The following is a 12103-nucleotide window of genomic DNA, read 5'->3' as shown; positions in this document are numbered from 1 at the left end:
TCTCGTATACCTTTGGTGGGGGGTCCTGCTGGACGATCGGAGGGATCCGCTCGGTCCACGGGGAGGGGGTACAAGGGAGGGGCTTCACCGCTCTATCCCTCTCCTCGCCTCTCTTTCTCCTCCTTTGCTCGGACCTCCTACCCTCTCGAAGAGCCGAGCTGGACGTATACACGGCTTTGCACACCCGAGTTGACGGTATCGATAACGTTCCCAACACTTCTTCCTTCCCTTAAATCAATTTCCTTTCCTTCCCTTCCCTTCGGGTTAAGTAGTTAAATAGTCTGGGTTTTCGTTCGATTCGTTCGAGAAATTATATCGATACCGATGAATTTTGAATTTTTGCGAATTACTCTGGATATCTATCCTAATCATCGCAATTTCGAATACAATCTTCTTTTCTTAATTTAAGATTCTTATTTCTTAAAACTTGTTTCTCAAAATGGAGTAAAATTTTTTTTATTCCGAAAGTATTTTTATTTGAAGTTTATTGTTTGTATTATTTGCTTTGATTGAATGTATAATTGCAGGTCGCTTGTATGATAATAGGGGTCATAAATGTTAATGACGTTATTACTGAATATTTATTTCTACTCTTATTTTTATTATTTTATTTTTAATATTAATTTCATTTATTTTCAGGCTTCGATATACTTTGATTTCTCTTTTGTTTCTTTTTTTTTTAAACATCGAGGAAGATTTTAATAATCGATTATGCAAGAATCGAATCGTGTCGAGGCTGAATCAAAATCACGTTCAATGTTTTTTTTTTTTTGTTCGTTGGCAAACCATTTTTATTTATTTTTCGAGATTGGAGGCAAAAAAAAAAAAAAAAAAAGGAAAGAGAGACAACGTCGAAAGAAATACAAGGTATAGCGGAAACGCTGTCATAAACTATCTTCGAATGTAACATTTTAAAGGAGGGGAAAAGAAACGAGCTTAATTGCGGATTAACCTTGCATCTTTATATTGCCCATACTAAAGTTCCTTTCTTTCTTTCTTTCTTTTTTTTTTTTGTTTTTCTTCTTCTTCTTCTTCTCCTTCCTTTTTTAACACGCTCGAGATACCGAGGGATACCGATTCGCAATTACTCATAGCGTTGCTCGTCGCTAAAATTAGTTTAAAAGAAATACCCTGTACTTGTGCCGAGTAACACGATTCTCTTTGCACGTGTCCTTGAAGATCCAACCACGGCAGCTCGTAGATCATAGAGATCTTAATGATCGATAACACCTTTGGGGTTTCTGTGTTAGTGATATATGAAAGATGCTTTGGTATCCGCGCATTCCTCGTCGCCTTTCATTTCTTCCATTTTAATTTCACGAAATACCGCTCGATTGCGTAACAATCCCGGGACAAAAGAAAACACGTTTCGAAAATTGTTAGTTTTCACCGGAATTCTCGTAGGTCAGTGTCGCCTTTGTAGTGATTATCTTCTCCTAGTTGCACATCCTAGGCGTAGTTAACTAATTACGTATCTTATCAAGATGATAATTAGAACGATCCCCTCAAGCGTTTTTCTACGATATTAATATATTTCGTATCACTTCTCACGCTATAATCGTTTTTATTTCCACCCTTTTTTCTCTCTCTCTCTCTCTCTCTCTCTCTTAAAAATTGAAAAAATATTCGTAAACATCGTAAAATTTAATATTAACATCGGAGTATTTAACTATCTGGTACATAAGACACTCGTAAAATCACTTTTTCTGTAAATAAAGTTTAACTAGAAGCAAATCGGCAATATTTTGTGAAAGAGACAAAAATTAAAAGAAATTTTAATATTTGTTCTTTTATGATTAATAATTATATTTAAACGAAATTAAAAGAAATTCGTCACGAATATTTAGCTTTTAATTTTTTATGAATATTAAACATGATATACGTTGACGAAAATTTTGTAAATAATAAATAATCTTTGAAATTTCCTGTAAATATTTTATATTTTAATTGCATTTTTTAACATTTATAAGCGCAAAATATTACGAGTTGAAGTGAAGCAAAAACTTTATTTGTTTCATTCTGACTATATTTATGACTAATTCTAGGAATAATATGTCTGTAGGAAATATGTACGTATTACTTTCTTTTTCTAAATATTTGCTTGGAAATTTAGATCGTTCTAGTTTCTATATTTATTTAGAAAATCGTGATATCTTTCTACTATTTGACAAATCATCATCGTCATTGCAGACGTAGGTCTGTGCAAAAAAATCTATTATTATATTTTGTGAGGAAGGATGAATTAAAAAACGATGATAATAGTCACAATCGATTCTTTTACGAATAAATTTAACTTAATTAAAAATAACGTACATCATTCAGTGTTATCATGCACGTTATATTTTTCACCTTTTATTTTTTCACGATAAAAATTATCCCTCTAATCTTAATCAACGAGATTTTAACGATCTATAATCGTCAATGCAACAATAAACTAAATCATTATTTATTTCGGATTATCCTTCTTCAAATAAAATTTCTTAGAATCTTCTACGAAGAAAGGAAAATGTATTTTGGTTGAATCTGAATAACAAAGGTTTTTAAAACTATAATAATTATATATAACAACTGTAATAAGAGAATAAGGTCGTAATCGTATGAAAGAATTAAAGCTACAGTTTATATTCCGTTCTGGAGAACATCTACTTCCGGTAGAAGGGGTGTATATCGAGATGAGAATTAAGCGGACGCGGTTCATGGCGTCTCTCTCGCGTCTAGAAACGCAACAAGTTTCTACCTCGTCGACTTTGACGCGACCATAATTACGTTGCAGCGATGAAAAGCAATCACGCAGTTTCTGACCTTTCCTCGACTTTGTTGCGAGAGATCGAAACGCGGAGGGATTATCTTCTTGCTGGCAGGGCAATTGTGAGGACGCTGAGGCGGCACGCAGTGCTAATCGCGAATGCAACGTTTATACCACAGGTGGCGCCACGTGCACCAACTCTGAGAAAACCGCATTCCCGGCCCCCATTCAAACGAGCTAATTAACGCTTTTTCCGTCATCCGTTGGACAATCGTGTTTCTTCTCATGGTAATGATGGAATTCTCGATACTCGTAGCAAAAACCAGAGACGTGGTGGCAATCAATTAGGGAAACAAATTGCAAGAATGCGTATCGATTATTTTTTTGCCATAATTCGATAATCTTTCTTCCCGTCTCTCCTAATTACCTAATCGACCATTATTGCGATTCGATGATATATATATATATATATTTTTTTTTCGAAATAAAGGAGTTTATCCACACGTTTGATCGCTTGTTTTACACGTGTCAAACTGCTCGAGCGCGAAGAATGCGCGCGTGCAATAAATTATTATAATCAGCCGATCGTGATAAAGATTATTATACATGCTAATTGGCGTTTTTCTACTCGTTTAACAAAAAATAATATCCGGCTCGTTGGTCTAGGGGTATGATTTTCGCTTCGGGTGCGAGAGGTCCCGGGTTCAAATCCCGGACGAGCCCGTGGAATTTCTTTACTTTTACTTTTTACCAACAACCGCGTACAACACTTTCATACGACGCAGTGTATCGAGAACATAGTCGTGCGTAAGTGAGATTATGTCTCCAAAATGTTTGTCGCTAAATGTTTGATTTAGTGAATTGTTCTCTTCTTTTTTGGTAATTTCTTTTTTTCCTTTCTTTTCTTTTTTTTCTTTTTTAATGGTCGTTGGAATATAATACAACATATTTTTTTCATTGACGTTTGATAATTATAATTGGACAACTGACTTTTTACTCACTTCTTTTTTAAAACTTGCTATAAGTTATACGATTTGGAATTTGCATATTTGCATATTTATCGATATTTTATAAATTTTATTTCATCTGTTTATCAATGTTCTAATGTATCTTGTTAGCATATCATTATCATTTATTGTAATTATTTATTTTTAATTTTTAAATCGAAGTTATAAATTTTAATCAATTTATAATTATTTTTATAAACGTAGGATTAATAGTAGAAGTAATGATCTAAGTAAATATCTATCTAAATTATTATGTCTAGATAGTAGATAATTATGATTAATGTGATATAATGAAAATAATTAGATACACACATATATACTTTAATATTAATTATGTAAGAATGTTTGTGCATATTTTTAGTAATTGCAAATATAAAAAATTTAAAACTCGTCATTTTAGATAGTAGTAGTTCTAAAGTTAATTGTCGTGATTTGGTAATGGATCTCAAAGAAACTCAAGTATAATCTTCTATTCGTGTAACTGCTGCCGTAGATTACTTAACATTAAGATATTATCTCGTTTTTAAAGATGAAAAAAAAAAAAAAATATGTGCAATGTCTCGGTGTATGTTATGAGTTTCGTATCTCGTATAAAATATAACTTGATTTAATCGAGTCATAGAATTTTAAATATTCAACGGAATATTATTAACATTGATTCTAAATTTAGAATATCTCGAGAATTTTTTGATATGTTCGTTAAATATGTTTTATATTATGGCAAAATTTAGCAAATTTATTAAATTTTTTTATTTTATAATAAAAAAAGATTTCTTCCAAGCATTTATATATATATATATATATATATATGTCCCACTTTCGTGATATTCTAATTCTAGTATATATTAATCTTGACAATGCTTTCCAATGCTATTACGTCGATTTTTCTCGAGAAATTAATGCATCAAAGTCGAGAGTCGCCAATGATTATTGCGAAATTACTCCTCTAAATGAGCGAATGCATCAATTTTATTTAATCAAATTCGCAAGTCACTTTCTTGTTTCCGACACCCTCGATGCAATTCGATAATGTCTTTTGAAACCTGTTTTCATCTCAATTTCTTCCACGAACATTAGTGCTCGTGTATTCTGTCCTTTCCATTAAGACCCTTTCTAATAAATCTAATAACTCTAATAATTCTAATAATTCACGCACAACTTTCGACTAACCTAATCACGTAACTTGTATATTACGATTCAACAAAATTTGATATTTTTATCTATTTCGTAATTATCGATTTCTTCGGGATTAACATTCTCGATGATACACGCACGTCAAAAGTCTGTGTGTTGAAAATCCTTGAAGAAGAAAAGAAAAATTGCTGTCGCGCGAATGGCATAAGATACGAGTAAACAGAAGGTGTATATATAAGAAACGGGATATGGATGACCATGGTTGATCGATAGAGTACATTAAAGATGACGCGAATTTTAAAAATTATCGAAATCTGCCATGTGTTAACTTTTACACACGAGGTAATCAACGCCCTCTACCATCGTGTAAATTCATTGCGAGGATCCTTTCCCTGTCAAGTAATGACAGAAATAAACGTATCAAAATATTCGTCCTCGAAACACCGTTTTATTACCGTGCTACTAGTCACTCGAAGGATTTTTACGAAGGCCAGTCGATTATAAATATCGATCGACACTGGTTATTGACAATTATTTGTTACGATAAAATCGTAGGATAATTAAAGATTTTATAGAAAGATTAATAGAGCATTAACGATGGAATAAAAGTCTATTTTTCTTGCAATAAAGATATCTCACGACGGGATAAAAGAACGGCGAATACTTTAGATAGGTTAGTTTCACAACGTTCGTTGGTTACGCTGGTAGTCCGCTAGGTTATGTTTACTGTGTAAACAATTTGAATACACGACGTTGCGTTATGCTTCTCTCCTTTTTTCCTTCTTCCTTTTTTTTTTTTTTTCCCCTCTCCTCATCCTCTCTTTACATAATGAAGCAGTCGTCTGAGTCGTATTGTGCATCGCGACATAGCCGCGAATCCGCGTGTATACAATCGTAGTTAATTCGGGGCAAAAGTTTCGACACTTGACAGACGGACGAAAAAAAGCGGGCAGAAAAAAGTCCACGAGGCGTTACACAACGTCTTGAGACGTACAAACGCGCTAAAGGGGCCATCCTTGTTTCTAAAAGTGAATGTTTGGCCAAAAATGTACGAGTAATCGGGGCCACAGCATTGCCATAGTTCGCGATCACGGTGCTCTCTCGCGGTTAGTTGGCAGGGTTCTCTTTCATCGATGACCAAAAGAACACGTTTAACAAAAAAAAAAAAAAAAAAAACCAGGATGCGTTTCCATTCTTTACGCTTTTTTTGTGTAACCGTTGTGATTAAGTAATACGTAATTAATAAAGGCACCATTTTATTCTGATTTTTTATCGTGCACGAGAACACGCTCAAAGTAATTACCGCTTCCCCCTTCCTCCATCATGGCGTATGTATTCGTAATGTTGTCTACATCACATGTACGACAGGATCAGCCGTAAAATTCTGAACGTGCAATTAGGGCCAAGTCGTTAATTTATTTTTCTCTACGTGAAAATTATAGTTTCGGCATCGTATTGTTTCGTATCGCATGAAACGCGAAACCGTGCAAGTTTAGGTCAAGAAGATATTACTAATGAACAACGATTAGAGAAATGTTAATTTGCAATAATTAATTTAAACATTTCTAATATCGAAGGAATATGTAGAGAGCCAGAGTAAGTTTTTTTAATTAATAAAATTAGTCTTCGTTAATACGTGTTAATTTAGGCTTAACTTTGGAATATTTTAGGGTTCCCTATATTTTCTCTAGATTTTCATCCGTATATCTCTACTAATAAAATTCAAAGTTTATGACAGAAAAACTTAAGTTTTCGATACAGCAAAAAATTATTAAAACAAAAATAAAAATAGTAAAACTAGGCTCAGAGATTTCTTACGTTAATATCTAAAACAAAAAAAAAAAAATCTAGAAATGCAATATTAACAACGTTCAAGTATCAGTCTCTTACCCTATTTTTTTTCTTTCGCTATTATTTTTCTTTCCCTTTCTTTTCTCTTCTCTGTTCCATGCAACAAATGGTTAAATTTCTTCGATTTGGGGGGAAAATGCACGTATACAAACTCGTTATAACACATGCATTCGTGGAAACATGGAACACCTGCACCTACGTACGAGTGCCCAAGCCTGGTTGTGGTTAGTACTCAAGTCTCTTCGCGGCCACCTCTTTCAATTACCCGGGTCAGCCCGAGGTCGATGTCATTTATGCGCTCTGAAGGCTCCTGAGCTGGCGTGGAGATTATACAACGATAAAATATCGACGCGTTGACGTTGAACGGATTTTTACAGACACGAAATCCTCCGTTGGCCACGTTTAACAGCGGCCATGTTTTGCAGCTTAACTTTATCGGCCAATTAAACGGCCGGTGGAATATTTTCAAGTCAAACACCGGTTGCTTTCGTTAAGACGAGCGAGTAACGACACCGGCCAATGGAATTTCCATGGGAATCGAGGGCTCCCCTCTCGCTAATTCTTCCCTCGCGCGCGCCAGGAATTTTTGCTGCTTTCAGGAAGAAGGCTCTGCCTCGCCGTTTGTCTCGCCATTTAGTGAGACCGGCCGCTAATCGCCACGGCAAACGCGGCAATCTAGTTTTTAATTTTTCGGCAGATATCACCTTTTTTCGGCTGGCCAGCGTAGACAAACAGGAAACCCAGGTTAACTGAACTCGAAACTGTGAAAAGAAACCGAACGAAATTTCCACGATCCGCACGGAAACCTTCTGGCAAGAACGAAGATGAACACGTATAACAAAATTCCTCCTCTATCCCTTCGAAAGTATCAGGAGTTTATAATTCTGATGTTTTCTCACTCTTATTTTCGCAAAAATAACGATCAACACGGCTTCCAATGTTATTCGAAGAACTAAACTAAACTACTTTTGCATTGAAGAATAGGCTAGACAAATTCCTTTTTCTATTTCAATAAACGAACAGAAACGGAATGTCCTTATATATCGATAAAAAATAAACAGCCAAATGTTATCACCATCGTTCAGATACAACGGATAGATCAATCAACATCATCAATCCGTTTCGTTACTTTCACCCCGGTATCGTTCCCGTGCACGTAGCTCGATTCCCTCGGAGCTATATCGTGTCAGAAGTTTAATTAAAGATGGTTCAGCAGGAAGAATTCCTCCCGAGGAGGAGTTTCTACGCTATGCGTGCAGTATGCCTCGTCTCGAGTCAGTCAGCCGGGGATATCGGATGAAACCCCGGTGTAATCTCGTGCCCGCGAAAATTTCTCCTCGGGGCCCGTTTTCAAAGGAACTCACCGACCACTCTATGCCTCTAAGACACATACTCGCGCGCGTATTCGTTAAAGGGAAGAGAGGATAGGAATCGACGCGAAGCAAACACGAGCGAGAGCTAATTTGGCGGACGTGTGGAGGGACGTCGTCGTTGTAGGGTAATCCCGGTGTATACGCTGGATGGAAGGAGTTTCTACGTCGTGGCATCTATCCGAGGTGCGTGGACGAGGTAATGTGGGAGAGGTCGGCTAAGGTCGGCTGAGGTCGCGCACGAGGCACGCATGCCGGAATACAGGGTGCTCGTAAAGTCCCGATTAGAGAAGACGAGAGACGAGACGATCCTCTCTCGGCTGTGCGGAAGATAGAATTCCCGGAGTTCCAGGTAATATCGAAGCCTATTGGTGTGCGGAGAGAAAGACAGAGAGTAGGAGAGGCTCTCTATGGTCAAGGATCGATGCATCCAGGGTTTCCAGTGTTAAACGTCGAACGTATTTCAACGGGGCACGCGTAATAAGTGTAAGAAGATCGGGCAGTTTTGTGATTTACGCAAAGTAATCCCATTACGGGTCGGGTATGTCATTTGGATAAAATTCTGGTAGAAAAGGATATTTCGATTACATTTACGATCGTCACTATTTCTGCGAACGAGAAGATATTTCACTGGTATTTTATGGAGATTGAATTTTAGAATGGAATACTGGAGCAAGACGTTTTCAATTACTGTGGTGTTTAAAATTAAAATTTGAATTTTTTTATCTGTTTCATGAATTTTAGATATAATAAGAGGGATGCACCTCCAAATTTTATTTCATAGAAGCTTTTTACACCCTCGATTTTAAAGATCAAATTAAGTTTTTGATTTTTTTTATTAAGCATGCTTCTGAGGATAAATATCATTGTAATGATTGAATGGATAGAAAAAGGGTAACAATTCGACGAAGAAGATGAGAAAAGTCGAAGCTACCTAAGCGATCGAACGATGACACATGGAAATTTTTATCGACGAGATCCAGAGATCCGGAAAATAATCTCGTTTCTCTGATTCTTTTGAACTTTATCGTCGCAAGGGATTTTCAGAATAAGTGATCGTTTGCCTCGATTGAAACTCGAGCTGATCGAATAATGATCGTAGAATAATCTTAATAACAGCTTTGCGCGGAAGTTGTAACTATTTGGTCGAGTATCTCGAGTATCTTAGGGTGTAAAGAATCGTTTGCACGTCAATTCTCACGATTATTTTTCACCTAGCTTCACGCCAGCTTTTTCGTGTAGAATAAAGGGCACTTCTTGTGAACACGATAAAAATATCTTTTGTAACAACGTGATATGACGATTGAAATATAGTAAAAGAGACGAAAAAGAAGAAAGGGGAGAAAAATGAAGAAACGATAGGATGCGTGAACGGTGAGACGTTTAACAGCGGTATCTCTTCGTTTAATTTGCCGTCGTTGCGTTACAATGTAATACACGACGGAATTAAGGAGTTATGGGAGAGACTACATACAGGGTAATTCAGAAATACGTGTCAACATTTCAAGGAATTTACACGCTAAAAATTCGAAATTATGCACGATTCAAAACAATTTTCCATTCGCATTTAACCAATGCCCCAAAATATTTTATTGTACAGCATTTAATCCGAAAGCTAAAAAATACAAAGGATTCCTCGAATCGATCTTGAATTCATTTTCTCGAAAATTGTGCACAGATTTTGAAAAATTCAACGATAAAAATCTAATAATATGTAACGAGCCAAAAGAATCGGATGACCATTTATTCACAAAGATAATTCGAAAAGAAGAACGTAGAATATTCGTTCGACCTCTTAAGCGTCTTCCCAAATCACCCTGTATATTCGAGTTGAAAGCGGTTATCGTTTGAATTTTCATACGCGGTATAACGTTCGATAATGGTCATGGGACGCGACACACGGGGGAAAAGCATCTCTGTCACGGAGGTTAATATTTAGCCGAGGTATCTCGGGAAAACAAAGTGAAAGGTAGAGTGGTAAGCATCATCATCATCCTTCGCCGATCCCGACGTTCTATACGCGCCCTGGCTATGCACACACAGTTTATATGGCCTATGAATCACGGCAGCCGTGATGACCACATTTAGCCCGAGAGAGCTAATTGAAACTTTTATTCGTAATTACGCTTTGCTCTTTTCTTTTTTTTTTTTTTCTTTTTTCCTCCCTTTTTTTCTTAACACTCTTCCAACTCATGTCCCACCTCTTCTTCCCGCCTCCGCCCCGTGTCGCGCGTGTATTTCACGTGTTCGTAAAATTGCGAGACACGACGATTCGCCGTTTCTGAAATAACGGCTGACACGGGTATGCCATACTCTGGAATTACTTCGTACAGTTTACTGCTACTTCCACGGGCCCGGTAATGAGTGTACACCGACGAGCTCCAGCTCGATACCCGATTTTATTGCCGACGATCGGACGATCTGTCGTGATTAGCGGTGGCATTTTTGCCGGGGGACGTTTTCAACTGTCTTGCAATAACCGTATAGCAGGACTATTTTCCACTATCGTGGCGTATGGAACACCGCGAGCGTAACGAGGTGTTCGTTCGCACCTTCGGAAGAGTCCCGATATTCTTTCCGTTTAAATAACTGTTTACAACCGCGTCGATCTTAAATCAATTTCACGCACGTCCCACGAGCAACGTGTATACGTGTATGTTGGCCGGTGTAAACCGTTGTGGTGTAAACGATAGTCGGTTAACCAGTATGATTAATTAACGCTTTGGACGTATTCGTCGGTCAGAAATTCGTATGGTTAATAGATTCCTCGATTGTCAATCCGTGAATCGGTTCGATTAGTTACGATCCTTTTCACGTGGATCCATTCCGCCAGATGGAATCGAATGGGCCCGATTGTTAGGGAAATTGATCGCCGGTTTTTCGAATTATTTCGAATATTATAAAATTTGTACAATTGTATTGTATGAACTTGTTTTTTGGAATTACAAGTAGAAAAGATCGATGTGTAATAAATTGTTAGGGAATATTAATGACATGTATAGTATAGTAACCGTAGCGCAACTTGTTTAAGACAATAATAGAAAGTCAGCTTTTTGCGATGGAAAGTTTTATAACAAGTGTATACCGAAGGAAATAATTAATAGAGTTATCAATCCTATAGTTTCAGGTTTCCATAGAATTGTTTTGTATCACAATTTTATATCAAAAAAGAACATAAAGTAGTTAGAAACTGCGAGAGAAGTATCAATCACGCGAGTGGTAAAAATGGAATTGTCGTACTTGTAATACAACTTTTTTTCACGTAGAAAGTCTTTCAAATATAATAAATAAACGTCGTCCCAAGCACTTTGTCCAATATATCAATTCTCTAATAATGAAATGAAGTTTGCGCGAAATGGGAAAAAACTGCATGTAACTTCCAATAGCACGATTCATTTTCTACGCGTATTCCTTATAAAATCAAGAAATCCTCGAGATCCTTTGTTCCAACCTGTCATTCGTCATTCAAAGTACAATATAAAATATTCAATCAATTCCCTCATATTCACCATATGTATATATACACACACACACACACACACACCACATTCGCTTAATAAATTATAGCACCACTTGTCTTACCAAAAAAGAAAAACCATTTCAAAGTTAATAAAACTTTTGTACGCGCCGTGTGCCGTCAATCATCCACCTCCTTTCGCCCCCTCCTCACCAACTTCCTCGATCGTATTAACCGGATTTGACCGTTCATCGAGCATCCTCTCTCCTCGAGAACAGGATAGAGATATATAAATATATACGAAGCGCGAGTCAAGGCTCACACCTACCCCCGGTGAGGTCTTCATCGGGCTACCGCGACATTGAGGGATATTCCCCTCTGCACCTATCCCGTGGCCTTGTTGAGGAATAGCCTCATCGCGAGGCGAGCCAGAGCCTCGATGCTAATCACTGGCCGCGGCCAGCCAAAGTTACATTATCCGCGCGAAAAATAAAAGAGAGTCGCGGGGAGCTACTCTCGCCGCTTCATTAGCATACGC

The 12103-nt window shown here is 37.0% G+C and overlaps 1 long non-coding RNA gene and 1 other non-coding gene across 2 annotated transcripts in view; both read left to right on the top strand.

The window, feature by feature from the left end:
* Positions 1-12103, top strand: part of LOC147658195 (uncharacterized) — a 126082-nt gene that overhangs the window by 13245 nt on the left and 100734 nt on the right. The gene's annotated exons all lie outside the window — the stretch shown is intronic.
* Positions 3398-3469, top strand: TRNAP-CGG (transfer RNA proline (anticodon CGG)). The gene has a single exon. It is a non-coding gene; the product is annotated as a tRNA-Pro (tRNA).

This window comes from Apis florea, unplaced genomic scaffold (genome assembly GCF_048593485.1).
Source record: "Apis florea isolate Af1SG1 unplaced genomic scaffold, ASM4859348v1 contig_2298_pilon, whole genome shotgun sequence".
Taxonomy (NCBI): Eukaryota; Metazoa; Arthropoda; class Insecta; order Hymenoptera; family Apidae; genus Apis; species Apis florea.
This window is presented reverse-complemented; position numbering and strand designations above follow the sequence as displayed.